Genomic DNA, 15,211 nt, shown 5'->3' with positions numbered 1-15,211 from the left:
TGTGCACAGCAAGGTCCCACAAACAGCAATGAGGTAAATGACCAGATAATCTGTTTTAGGTGTTAGTTGAGAGATAAATGTTGGCCAGAACTCCCCTGCTCTTCTTCTATAAAAGGCCACGGGGTCTTATACGTCCACCTGAGGGGGCAAATGGGGCCTCGGTTTAACATCTAATCTGAAAGATGGAACCTCTGACAGTGCAGCACTCCCTCAGTACTGCACTGGAGTGTCAACCTAGATTTTGTGCTCAAGTCCCTGGAGTGGCGAGAGTGCTACCACCGAGGCACAGCTGACACCTAATTTCATATGATAACTAAAGTTATTTCGGAAATTATCTTTCCTTACCAAGTTTCAAAATGGAGGCTGTCCATGGAGAAACAGGCCAAACAGGGTAATCTGGCAATTAGACAGATAAAGGTGCTTTGTTGGGCAAGAAATTCAAAATGTACATTGTTTAAAACATTAACAGGTCCCTGCTAAGTAGACGACATGCAAACACCTGCGCGGAACTTTTCTCTTATTCTTTTGTTTAAGACATTTGTTGCAGTTAAAACCATCACTAATTCCCGGCTGCAAGTGTTTTGCGACTAGGATCCACAAACTAATTTATATGCTGCTCATAGATTACAGCTTAGAATAGATAAAAAAAACAATGATATCTGCCAGCTCAGTGAATCCAATTAGTTCCGCAAATGCACTTTATAATAACCACCTTAGCTCCAGCAAACATGCCATCTTATTTCACTTGGAAACATAACAGAAATCTTAATTGTACCTTAATTGTATTACCACTGAAATCTGTGCTCACTTAGGGAAACAGAAATGTGACACACAGGGAAAAAAAGTCAGAAGGGTAAACACATTTGTAATGTTTTAAACTGTTGCTGTTAACTCGGTGCTTAAAGGGGGAGTGAATCCTGTTCTCGTTGTTCGCCATTCTCTCCCCTCCTCTCCTGAAGACAGTGACTCATTCTGAGGTACTGTCGCAGGGCAACCCTCACCCAGGTGGTCATTCACATGAAAATCCAGACAGTAAGGGCCCGATTTTACCAGGCCTGCGGGTTTCCGGCGGGTTGGGTTTCGGGAGCGTGGTCAACACGCTCGGTGAAATTAGTGGGTTGCCCGCGCGATTGTAGCAGGCAATCCACTAATTGGATCCAATTACCTGCTCTTCCGGGCTCCGCGCTGCTGGTCTGCGCGTCGGGCGGGCTGCACATGCGCAGTACGATCTGTCAGCTGGAGGCTCTCTAGTTAAAGGGGCAGTCCTCCACTGACAGATGCTGCAACCAATAGAACACATTACAGCATGGAGCAGCCCAGGGGGAAGGCTGCTCCCAGTTTAATGATGTCTCACCCCAGGTATCATCAGATGGGGTGAGGAGGAGGGGGGAGGACAAAGATCTTCCCCCCGGCGGGCGGGAGGAAGCGGCCTGCCTCTGCCACCAAGATGGCCTGGCTCGAGGTGGCAGAGGAGGTCACCTGCACCGCCAACATATCGCCCACCTGCATACAGCGCAGGAGGCGCTCCAATGACCGCAGTAGGTCAGCCACAGTGAGAACACGTAGTCTTTCCCCTACACTCCGTCTGCCACAACACTGCCCCAACCCCACATCTCCTTCGGCACCGCCAACACCACTCTGTCACATCACCCCTCATACCCACTCAAACCTCATCCTCATCTTACCTGCACCTACTCACCTCGCGAGTACTCACCCTGCCACTAACACGCAACCCAATCCTCATATAATCTCATGGCTCTATCTCATACTCACCCTCTCGTGCATCTCCCTCACGGCCAGCCTCACTCAACCTGCCACTACCTGTGCTGCAGCCACAGGGCATGCATCACATATGTGCAGTAGGAAGCGTAAGGCAAACGTGTCGTGAGCATGAAGGGGATGCACAAGGGTGTTTGAGGGTTTGTCATGGGTGTTACTTATATTGAATTTCAGAACAACTCACATCACACATTATATTGGCACCACCGCTGCCATGTCTCCGCGAATCCTGTCTGTTGTGTCCAATAATGCCCGCTCCTGGGTATCACTATGAGGACCCACCACTGATGCCACCCATTGTGTCACTGCAGAGCAGGTGCAGGTGTATTTGCAGGGCTCTTCCGCGCAGACGACTGAGGGACATCGGCGGTGTACCCGGCTGCACCCTGGAAGGATGCGGAGGAGAAGGTGTGGAGGGCAGTGGTGACTTTGGCAGCGACAGGTAAGAAGATGGTGCTGGGGCCAGCCAGGAGCAGCTCGGCATGAAAGAGGCTGCAGATGTCCACGACTACATGTCGAGTGAATCTGCGCCTCCGTGTGCACTGCTGCTCGGAGAGGTCCGGGGAGCTGCGCCTCGGTCTGTGGACCCTGTGGCGAGGGTAGTGCCCTCTGCGACGCGTCTCTCTCTGCGGTAGCCCTCCCTCCTGCTGTACAGGTGGATGTGTCACAGCACTCTGTTGTGGAGCTCCACGTGTCAGAGGTGGACGGTGTGGATGGCGAGGCTGGTGATGCCGTTCGCCCTCCGAGGGGGTCATGACTGCAGCTACGATGGCCCCCATCCGCAATATGTACATCTGAGGGGGTCCGCAAGGTAGGCACATGTCTCCGGACCCCGGGGTGAGTGTGCAGGTTGGTGACTTTGACCGTCAGGAGGGGGGTGGTGGAGGCCACACTTTGTCCCAAGTGACAGAGCGGCCTCCTGCAATGGGTGAGGGTCTCCGCCCCCCCACCTGTCAAATGAACCTTTGCAGCTGCCACAGGCTGACGGCTGCAACACGTCCAGTTCAACTAGGACGGTTTCCCCCAGTGTGTGAAACAGTCCCATGTTTCTCCAAAATCGCACACAGTCCCTTAATCAGGTCAGTTAATGACCTGAACAAGCAAAATGAATACACTCAAGTGGCATCCCGCTGGCTTTAATTGCCTGCGGGATTTCCACCAGCGGGGGCTGCGCACGCACCCCCGCACGTCATCGGGGAACCCGGAAGTGGGCGGGATCGTGGCGCGATCCGGTCACGTGCCTGGATATCGGGATTTTCGGGGCCCCCCCGCTGGAAACGCACACAAAACCCGCCGGTAAAATCGAGCCCTAAGTGTCAGCAGGTTATTGGAATGTGGAGGGCCGACTCCAATCCTATTCTCTTGTGCCATGAGTTAGAAGGTTGTGGGTTCAAGTCCCATTCCTGACACACCAATGCAGTACTGAGGGAACGCTGCACTGTCGGAGATGTCGTCTTTTGGATGAGACGTTAAACTGTGGCCTGTCAGCCCTCTCAGGCGGATATAAAAGATCCCGTGGCACTATTTCAAGAAGAGATGGGGAGTTCTCCCCAGTGTCCTGGCCAATATTTATCCTTCAACCAACTTCAGTAAAACAGGTTATCTGGTCATTATCATATTGCTCTTTGTGGGATCTTGCTGTGTGCAATTTGGCTGCTGCGATTCCTACATTACAACAGTGACTACACTCGAAAAGTACTTCACTGGCTGTAAGGCACTTTGGGACGTCCTGAGGTCGTGAAAGGCACTACATAAATGCAAGTTTTTCTTTCTTTTCTAAGAAAAATAAATCAAAAATTACATGTTACAAACTCCAGAACAGAACAGCTACACAACGAGGACAAAGTATCCACAGTTGGGAATGATATTTTTGAATGATTTTAATTAGATATGGCTGAGTTTCATATTAGGCTTACAAAATACAATGCCCACACCTCCAATGTTTCCTTTGGGTGATGTATTAGTTTGAGTGTTGTAATTACATCCGGCATATTTCTAGCAGTCCTGAGCACTACTGTTTAAATTAGACTGTATTAAGCTAGTGCTGATTAAAATAACTGTTAATCTGTATATTTGGAACAAGCAAAAATATGCAGGAGCAACCAAGTTTATTGTAAACTCCCTAGTACAGGGACAGAGAGTGCTCACTGCTGGCTCAACTGGCTCAGCAGAGAGCAGGGATTGAAACAGTGTTCCTCTGGGGCTCAGTACCACAACCATATTGTGCATACACCCACTGAGCCACTGACAGTGTTCAAAGGCAACAGGTCTGCGTACTGGACATTTCAAAATGGTATATGGGCAGGCAGGATTTATCGTACACAGCTGTCCAGTTTGTTTGTGATGTTTCTTCTGGAAAAAATAAGTACATTTATTGACATTACTTTCACTTTGAAAAAGAATCACCCGCGGGTAGATCTAAGGTTTTTTAAAAATTCATTCTCGGGATGTGGGCATCGCTGGCAAGGTTGGTATTTATTGGCCATCTCTAGTTGCCCTGAGAAGGTGGTGGTGAGCCGCCTTCTTGTACCGTTGGTAGCGGTTTTGGTAAAACTGAGTGGCTTGCTAGGCCACTTCAGAAGGCAGTTGAGAGTCAACCACGTTGATGTGGGACTGGAGTCACATAGAGGCTAGACCGGGTAAGGACGGCAGGTTTCTTTCCCTAAAGGACATTAGTGAGCCAACAACAGTCTGGCAGCTTCATGGTCACTTCTACGGAGACCAGGTTTTTTTTTAAAAACATTCTGGCTGGAAGAACCTGAATGGAAGACGAGCTTATCTTAGAAGCTACCAATAAATTACAATGCATGACATATTGCAAGGGCTAAAGTGAACACTCTCTCTCCCTCCCCACTCATAGCCTTTCAAATTGGTAACGATTACAATCCAAATTTAACATTAAAATAGTCAGCCAGTGAGTTGTGCAAAATTTATGAGAATTTCTATGAGCAGAAAGGGTGGAACTGATTCATTCAGTAGAGTCTGACTCAGATTTAACAGCTGTACTCTTTAAAAAGCACTCTACGCCTAATTTATTTGATCAAAAGAACCGAACTGCCCAATGAAAAAAAATGTATTGGTAAATAATAATAAACATTTACTGAATTACTGGCATAAAAAGACATCTAAAACAATTAGGTGGCAAACTGTCACTGGACACAGCGCTTTTCAGTAATTAACAGTAGATTTTATTGGGGCTAAGTTTCCTGTACTGCTATAAATCATATACATAAAAAGTTAACAGGTGCTAATTCCGCATGAGTGATAACGTGTTAATCGTGTTCAAACTTTCTGGGTCAGCTCATTTGCATAATCAGCCACAGATCCAGGTGCAGATTTCAGCGAGCGTAGGCAGCCCACTAGTGGGAGGAGTGGAAAATTGCATGCAAGTGAAATTTAAAGGGATGCGGGCAGTGCCACAATGGGTGCACAAAAATTCTGACGGGTTCAAAGGGCACCGCTACCCATTAGCAGCCTTCCCCAAAGCTGATGGGACGGGGGATTAAAAGGCGACTGAAACCCCAAATACAGAGTTGTGGCCATGGTTGACCAGTACTGTCAGTGGCTGTGCCATCCCCGTAGTGCCCACGTCCCATGAACGAATAATAAAAAAATATTAGCAGCAGGTGACAGAGCTCTAAATCGGGCTCTGTGCTGACCTATGCCCTGTGAAGACACTTCCCCACAACTCCTGCCAGCCAGGTATGACAATGCATTCAAGTACGGTTGGAGAAATCTGGGTGGGTGTGGCAATCAGGCTTTGCTGGCTGATGTTCATTGTGGCATGCCCTTCTTTCTTGTAACACCACGTGAAGAATAACATGTGATTGGAGCGTTTCTGAAGAACCACGCAGCAAAACTAGCCTTGTTGTCACAACGTAGCTTCACAGTTGCAGCCTAATCATCTGCCAAAGCAAGGTCAGTCACCTTGGACTGCAGATGTAGGTATGTGGGTACCAATCATGCAGCCCCAAAACGCCTTCGGTGTGCCTCTTCATTCCACATTTCAGACAGGGGGATTCATGTTGAGAAATGTATTGATGCCAGTGATGGTGCTGTGAACAATAATTTTTTTTAAAATCAATTTGCACAAAGGGATCATAAGGACCTAATTGGCAGGAGAGGGAAGAAAAAAACAACTAAGAAAAAAAGACAGTGCTGAAAAGTGGTAAGTTCCTCAGAAAACTTTGATGCAAAGATCTCAACGGTAACAGTCTTAGGCTGCATTTACACTGCAAGATTAGCATTGGTGCAAAATGATTTCCTTCTGCACCAGTAATAAACCTGCAGCGGAGTCAGGGTCAGACTGCAGTTCGGAATGAAGTGCAGCAAGGGTCTCTGGAGGGGGTGTTGCACACTGCTTTGGTTTGACACCGCAAAGACTGCAAATTCTGTGCAATCTTCATCCTGATTTACAAAATGCTCAGGGAGGCCAGTGGACACTTTTTAAATCTATCTGACCTCAATTTGAATGTTTAGGGAGTGGAGAGGCTCCACTCCTCACTGCCTAAACATTCACATTTTTAGCAGCCTGAAACATTGGGGGTAACTTTAACCCACCTCACCGGGTGGGAATCCTACAGGATCGGATGGAATGCTGGGTTTACTTCAATGGAGAGCAAAATCGGGCAGGGTATAACACCAGTATTGCAGCCGATCCCGGCAGTTTCCCGACGGGTGGGTCAGGTTAATATTGCCCCCGTTAACTCTGTTTCAGTCTCCACAGATGCTGCCTGACCTGCTGAGTGTTTGCCAGCATTTTCTTTTTTTGAAATTTTTAATTTTTTAAGCTGTTGGGAGACTGCTCTTTGTGAGGCATGAAAGAGCTCCAACAAGTAGAGGCAAAGCAATGGAAACACTGTCCTGCCTGGCCGGAACCCAAACTGCAGCTACTCTTTTCAGATCAGTAGCTGCAGTGTAAACGCACCCAGATCAGTAGCTGCAGTGTAAACGCACCCAGATCAGTAGCTGCAGTGTAAACGCACCCAGATCAGTAGCTGCAGTGTAAACGCACCCAGATCAGTAGCTGCAGTGCAAACGCACCCAGATCAGTAGCTGCAGTGCAAACGCACCCAGATCAGTAGCTGCAGTGTAAACGCACCCAGATCAGTAGCTGCAGTGTAAACGCACCCAGATCAGTAGCTGCAGTGTAAACGCACCCAGATCAGTAGCTGCAGTGTAAACGCACCCAGATCAGTAGCTGCAGTGTAAACGCACCCAGATCAGTAGCTGCAGTGTAAACGCACCCAGATCAGTAGCTGCAGTGTAAACGCACCTAGATCAGCAGCTGCAGTGCAAATGCACCCTTACAGTTCAGCCGTATACACACATTCAAACTTTTTCCCTCCTGTAATTTCCAGTATAAGCCTTTATCAGAACTACATCGTTAACCCTTGTGTAAAAGTCAACACACACCAGCTCACCGACACTTTAAATAGGTCACATTAAAATTACACTTCCAAAAAGTTACATATTGTTTTGATGAATGGTCCCACCTGAAACATTAATCTATCTTTCTCTCTCGCATGCTAACTGATCTGCTGCGCATTTTGAACACTTTTACTCAGATTTCTAGCTTCCATGGGTTTAATTTAACTATTCACGAATAAAATGTACTGTTGCTATAAATTATGTGTCTGCATTTATTATATGCAACTAATTATTCTGTTTGAAATGCCATTGAATGACTTCTGTTTCACTCAAATATACTGTCCTTAATTATTTCCATTAACACTACACTCAGATATATTTAAGTTAAAAGCAACTGGTTTACAATTCATACTTGTTTGCTCAAATTTTACCTTAATTAGAAAACAAAATTAAAAATATTTTGCCAAGAAGGGATTTATAAATATAATTTTTAGCACAGTCATAGTTTAGGTTTTCCACACTTAACCGTATTAAATGGAACATATCGAATCAATAACAGATCATGGCAACCTAGGTCAAGACTGCAATACGTTTAACCTGTTACAACAAAAACAACTTGCATTTATATAGCGCTTTTAACATAGTAAAAACACTCCAACGCGCTTCACAGGAGCGTTACCAGCCAAAAATTGACACCAAACCACATATAGAGATATTAGGACAGGTGGCCAAAAGCTTGGTCAAAGAGGTAGGTTTTAAGGAGCGACTTAAAAGGTGGAGAGAGAGATAGAGAGGCGGAGAGGTTTACAGAGGGGTTCCAGAGGTTAGGGCCTAGGCAGCTGAAGGCATGGCCGCCGATGGTGATGCAATTGAGCAGCAATTACCCAAATTCAGCTACCAACAAAACAATATTTGTTTAACGTTTCTCTGAGGAAAGAACGTGTTAAATGCAACCTGTAAACCACCTTCAATGATGGCAGGCACCGTCTCACAGGAAAAAAAAATATTCCACTGTGCTAAACTCAGTGATTTTCACCTACTAAAATGCTGCAAGTTTGTGGCTCTTGAATCATTTAATCATTTGAGCACTTTCTTTTATATTACAGAACATGCACACATTTCCAGTTACTTTATAGAATAGTATTTCTATAACTATTAAGTCCAATAAGAGCAGATTGACCATAAACATAGCAAGTATAAATTCTGTTATTCCATGATGAGATTTATTTGGATAAATTGTATGCTTTATTAATTCAAAGGTGACTATCAGAGTTCAGAGTTGAAATACATTTCTGCTTAAAAAATGATGGATGCAGGAATTTCCACAATACTACACATTTACAAATCTGATCTTATTTAAAATTAATCCATTGTCCAGCTGTTTCGAGAAGTACAGTATTGCTCCCAAGAAAATCATTAGGTCTGCCACATTCTTCTGTCAATTCATGAATATTAACAGATATGAGTTGCAGATTTGAAGACTTATAAAGTATCATATTAACCAAGATCTTAAGATGAAGGGTACACCGAATGCTTGAACTCTCAATTAAGATGCTTTTAGCTATTTTTAGATGTAATTTTACAAGAACAAACTTATATCCTGTTACCACAGTCTTTTGTAGGGAACATATTTATGTCTAATCTGCAAGAGATATTGCATTAAAACACTATTGATGCAAAAAAGATTTACAAAGATGATACCAGGACTGACAGGTTATAACTATCATCAGGAAAGACTGAACAGGCTAGGGCACTTTTCTTTAGAAAAGAGAAGGCTGAGAGGTGACCTGATAAGAGAATTTTAAAATTCTGAAGGGGTTCGATAGGGTAGACGTAGAGAAGATGTTTCTATTTTTGGGGGGAGTCCAAAACTAGGGGGTGAATAATAAATATAAGACAGTCACTAATAAATCCAATGAGGAATTCAGGAGAAACTTCTTTACCCAGAGAATGGTTAGAATGTGGAACTCACTACCACAAGGAGTAGTTGAGGCGAATAGCATAGATGCATTTAAGGGGAAGCTAGATAAACGCATGAGGGAGAAAGAAATAGGAGGATATGCTGATAGGGTGAGATGAAGTAGGATGGGAGGAGGCTCGTAAGGAGCATAAACACCAGCATATACCAGTTGGGCCAAATGGCCTGTTTCTGTGCTGTAATTCCATGTAACTATTTACTGTGATCGATTTTCTTTTTATTGTCAACAGAACCACTTTCATTTACATTTAAATCACAACTGATTCTAGTTGATTTGTCCATGCTTAGGAGGAAATCTATCTGGTAATGCCTGCATGTAAGGAACACTAGACTTAAGAGAGTGATTCCGATCCAGTGCTCTCAGTGGGGAGCAGACTTGCAGGGAGCGCATCTCAGGCCATTGCAGGCGCAGAGTCTGGCAATTCCATCCATCAAAATTAATGAACAAAAAATTATGGGCTGGGTGCCTCTGACTTCCCAAGATATGCTTCTTTTAAGTGCTATTCACCTACAGAAGCATCAGATCGTGGAATCATTCACTTAACCAACAGGTTCGGAAAAAATGTGTGAATGCTGTTTTCACTACAGTGATAGAATACTCCAGTACATCTACAACTGACCATGACCTGTACTTGTTGCACCATCTCAAACAAGGCAAGGTTTAGGAAAAATTCAAATGCTTATTAAGAAAAGTAATTTCCCTTCTAGCAGACTTTCCCTTCTATTGTAAGATTAGGCAGTTAACGTACAATTACAGCAGATCAGGTATTCTACATATAATCAGTGCATGCTTATAGAAATTAGATTAAGCATTCACATATAAACAGTTAAATCCAGAGAATGGTCAAGTTAGAACCTACCCATAATGCAGAAGGGCCCGGCTAAGAAAAGATGCATTAAATGCTTACACTGCAAATCTGTTTGAATCCTGGGAAGCAGACACCGAGAAAGTCCAGACCTTGGTACGAGAGGCCCAAACATTCCAGAGTCCTGAGCAGGTGAGATAAGAGATAAGCAGCTGTGGAAACAAATGGAGCCTATGTGACTAGCTGGGTATAAGACAGGGAGCTTACACAGCTTGAAGTTATAGGGGACAGGATTGGAGGCTGGTTGAGACCTCTTTCCAAAGGGGAAATGGGCAATATTGTTTGCTTGTTTGTAATATTATTGCTTAAACATTGTGTGTGTTAAGACTTGGTTGAATTCAATAAAGGATTATTCGCAACCAATTGGTGTCAAGTCCGAATCGACCTTACACCAGAGGAATAATTCCAACAGATACAGCAACAACTTGCATTTCTATAGCACTCTTCATCTACTGGAAGATGTCTCAAAGCTCTTTACATTAAGAAGGAAAAAAAACAACAGATGTTATGTTTTTGCCCTCCGTTCTTCCTCCGCCTCGTGAAGATGCTGCCTTCCACAGTGAGTACGCTTTCATGAGCACCAGTAGCTCTCCAGAATCTTATTCAGGTGGCTAATCATTGCGTATGTGTAAAGGTGAATGCTAGATCACTAGCTGATCACGGGGGGAAACAGCAGCCGACTTGGATCCGGTCCTCACGCAATGTCCACACGTGCAATTAACAGGGAGGCTGCTGGACATCAGGAGAAGGAACACTGAGTGATGTTTCATCTTCTAAGCCCAAGAACACCGAAGCCATTACAGTTCCCCCACCATGTCCCAGCCGAGATCAACTAACTCAGTACAGATCGGGAATCAAGGCCCCATCTGCCCTCTAAGGTGGATGTTTGTGAAAAGCCTGTTGTAAAAGACTCAAGCAAAGACTCCTTGGTACTTCCCCAGTTCCAGGTGAACGTCGTGTATAACACGCTCAGACTGGCATATGTCTCGCAGTTTGCTTAATTCACAAGGTTAGGGTGGGAGGAGTAGGATTTCAACATGGTGGAGGGATGCATCTTGTTGTCTTAGTCTGTATAAATATCCACTCCTTATCGTTATAGAGTAAAATAAAGAAAATATTCAAGGAGTAGTTGAGGTAAATAGTATAGATGCATTAAAGGAGAAGCTAGATAAGTACACAAAGGGGAAAGGAATAGAAAGGTATGCTGAAAGGGGTAGATGAAGTAGGGAGGGAGGAGGCTCATGTGGAGCATCTACGCTGCCATAGACCAGTGGGTTGAATGGTCTGTTTTCTGTGCTGTAGACTCAATGTAACTCAATATAATGTAAAAGATCCCATGGCACTATTTCAAAGAAGAGCAGGGGAGTTCTCCCTGGTGTCCTGGCCAATATTTATCCCTCAACCAACATCACTAAAACAGATTATCTGGTCACTATCGCATTGCCGTTTGTGGGACCTTGCTGTGCGCAAATTGGCTGCCGCGTTTCCTACATTACAACAGTGACTACACTTCGAAAGTACTTCATTGGCTGTAAAGCAGTTTGGGACATCCTGAAGTCACGAAAGGTGTGATGTAAATATGTTTGTTTTTTTTCTTTTCTTCCTGGTCTTTATACTTGGTACCATACCATGTAGTGCATTACCCACCATAGAAGGAGTCTATTTCAAAACCGATATGCAATAGGCACCAAGCGAGAAACAGGCATTTGAAGCAGTAATTGAATTTAGTTTCAGTGTACCATATATACCATCAATATTATGAAACTCACAATACATGTTGCAATCTAGATCTTAGTAATGCTTCTTCTCCCATTCCATCTCTACCACAGCACGAAGGGCCGTTACTCTCAGTACTGCACTCTGAATTTGAAGCAGCAGTACCAGTGATATCCTTGTTAGATCAGAATATTTTTTAACAATAATCAAAGCCACTGGAGAAAATTCCAGAATTTATAGATGGATTGTTGCAATTTCTCCACCCCATCAAGCAGTCCATTGTGATACTTCAGGTAACATTTGAACAGCACTGACAACACTTCTGGGGAAAACCTGAGTGCAAAGATCAGTCAAAACTGTGATTTGCAGCAGAACCAAATAATCTAGTATTATGATAGTTGGATCGCTTTGATCTTTCATTATTTCTGAACAGAGTACAAGAATGCTTCATCTGTTCCTTCTATCCTCTGTGAAGTGTCTGGGGGGATTTTTTCTACATTATAGGTGCTATATAAATGCAACCTGTTATTGTCAGTGTGACAAAACAATAGTGAGTGTTTTTAAAGCTGAAAGAGCTGATGTATGATCTCTGTCTAGAGCTGGGAAAATGCCAAGCAGTCTGGACCTCCTCCATGGAAGCCCACACTATTTTCCCCTCCCCCCTTCAACCCACCATCATCCCAGCACACTCCTGCACAGGGTGAGGGGGGGGGGGGGAAAGGCTGGTACCAGAAAACAAATAGGGGCACCACCTGCTTCCAGGTACATAAGCATAATGACTCAACCCAAGGACATCCCCAGAAAAGAACGAGCCATGCATTATCCCACCTCCTCATGTCCGTTTTGAATCAGATCTGCCCTGATTGAAACATGTAAAGTCTAATTTAGATATGCACAACTATGCTGTAAATGTGTCCTCCTATAAATGCCATGGTAAGAAACAAATACAACTACACCAATATCAAACCACTCTACTATCTTTCCATTTAAAAAAAAACTGTTTGTCCCTTTTCTTTTTTTGGAACTTGTAAATGACTCCTTGAAATAATAACATTTGCTAAAAAAGGACCTGAAACAGCTAGTAAACAGGATACCATTATGAAAACAATAATGTCCACTTGTGGAAAGTGATTAAAAAGAGCATCTAATTGCTTCGATGCTGTGGCTCTAACTTTTAAATCAAAGCACTTAGGGACAACAACAATCATTAGGATCATTAAAGCGAATATGAAGTAATTAGGTTTTTGTTCATTTAAACCATAGACTAATTGATCTAATAGCTCTTTTTGCTTTAAAAATTTAATTGTGTGTATACAGTAGTTACCACAGCACTCAGACCAAAACAGCAAAGATTGCTGCAGCATCCAACTGCTAAGTTCGACAGAATTCACGGGGGGGGGGGGGCATTTTTGCATTTTAAAATTGTTGGAAATAAACAGTCGTAATAAAATACAGACCCTTATGTAACCCTGCAGCCAATTTAGGAAACTATCCACAATATCTGCAGTAGTGGCGAGTGCACTGCAATACTAATCGGTCTGAAAGATGTCTTCATATTGCCCAATCTAATGGATTATTGATCACATTGCATAAATATCCTGTTAAGATAATTATGCAGTTTCACATTCTTCCACTGTACTTGAAAGTATCGTACTGTGTCCTCAAAGACCATTTAAAAAAAAATAAAAAGTCTTCACAAAAATGTGATATTTTATGTGTTTAAATTCCTTAAGAGTACTGCGTACATATTGGTCAGGAAGATGCACATGAACAGCAACACCGAGACAACATATTTCCAGGAGAGATTCAAAACTGCAGCATACTGTTCTTTGCGCAGAAAGTTAATTCCCAACATTTAACTGCTGATAGATGAACTATTATCTGTAATAGCAAAATAAAAGATCAGTACTTTGTGCAGTGGTGCATGGAAATATTACACTAGCAATAAAACAAGAGATCCCTTTGCATTACTTCTGTGTTATATAAGCATTTGAATGAGGACAACAAACCAACCTCAACTTAAAAGGGACACGGCAGCATTTTGCCATGTAATATTGTTTGCTGCCAAATGTGTGAAACAATTGTATTTTGAGCAAGTAATGTGAAAGCACGAGGTGTTGAAGTTGCATACTCCTTACAATTGGACCCTATATATTACAATGCTACATCAATACCTCAATCTAACCTATACTCTGCTAACTCATGTATTATACATCAATTGACTTTATTTTTTTTATTTCTGCCACTAATTTCTCTTGCCCGCCCCCTCCCAGACACCAGGCTGGATGTTCCTGTGATGATGGTAACCCTATAATGGTGTTAGGTAGGAAATTCCACAATACTGACCCAACAATGATAACAGCTGATATGTCGAAGTCAGTATGCTGTGCGACTCGGAAGGGAACTTGGAATTTAATGGGGTTCCCACAGCATCGGTGACCCTGTCCTTTCCGGTGGTAAAGGTCGCAGAGCAGGGTGATGCTGTCAAAGTAACCTTGGCAAGTTTCTGGAGTCCATCCAGCACTTCGTACATACTGCAGCCACATTGCGCCGGTGATGGAGGGGGTGAATTGAGTCCAGTGGCAGCGATGTTAATCAAGCAAACTGCTTTGTCCTGGATGGTGTTGAGTTTCTTGAGTGTTGTTGCAGCTGCACCCATCCAAGTGAGTGGTGAGAATTCCATCACACTCCTTACTTGAGCCTTGTAGATAGTAGAGAGGCTTTGAGGCACTCATTGCAGAATACCCTATACGTGCCGCGTTCTTGTAGTCTCGGTGCTGATTTGGCTGGTCCGGTTTTGCTTCTGGTCAATGATGATCCTCAAGAGATTGATGGTGGTGCTGCTGAATGTCGAGATGGACATTATCTATCTTTTATGTAGCACAAATGCTACCTGCCTAAGTTTGGATGTTATCCAGGTCCTGCTATAGACTGGCAAGGGCTGCTTCATTATTGGAGGAGCTGTGTGTGGAGCTGAACATTGTGGGAATTACCAGCGAACAGCCCACTCCAGACCTTATGATGGAGGGAAGATCATTGATGAAGCGCTGAATACGGTTGGGCTGAGGACGCTGCCCTGAGGAATGTTTGCAGTAATATCCTGGCCGTGATGACTGGCCTCGGACAACCACAACTACCTTCCTTTGAGGAAGGTTTGATTCCAGTCATTGGAGGGTTTTCCTTTGACCCTCATTGATTCCAGTTTTGGTAGGACTCCTTGGTGCTATATTTGGTCAAATGTTGCCTTAATGTAAAGGGCAGCTACTCTCACCTCTTCCTCTGGCATTCAGTTCTTGTGTCCATGTCTGGATCAAAACTGTAATGAGGTCTGGAGCCGAGTGGTTCTGGTGGAACTCAAACTGAGCATCTGTGAGTAGGTTATTGGTAAGTAGGTGTCACGTGATGGCACTAATGATTAACTTCTTCTATCAGTGTCAGCCTTGGCTCAGTGATAGCGCTCTCACCTGAGTCAGGAGGTCATGGGTTCAAGCCCCCCCCAGAG

At 43.9% G+C, this 15,211-nt stretch overlaps 1 protein-coding gene across 2 annotated transcripts in view; it reads right to left on the bottom strand.

The window, feature by feature from the left end:
* The window catches only part of ctdp1 (CTD (carboxy-terminal domain, RNA polymerase II, polypeptide A) phosphatase, subunit 1), a 285,855-nt gene that overhangs the window by 94,857 nt on the left and 175,787 nt on the right, over window positions 1-15,211 (bottom strand). The gene's annotated exons all lie outside the window — the stretch shown is intronic.

The sequence above is a fragment of the Heptranchias perlo genome, chromosome 3 (assembly GCF_035084215.1).
Source record: "Heptranchias perlo isolate sHepPer1 chromosome 3, sHepPer1.hap1, whole genome shotgun sequence".
Taxonomy (NCBI): domain Eukaryota; kingdom Metazoa; phylum Chordata; class Chondrichthyes; order Hexanchiformes; family Hexanchidae; genus Heptranchias; species Heptranchias perlo.
Note: the sequence above shows the minus strand (reverse complement) of the source record. Positions and strands in the feature narration are given on the sequence as shown.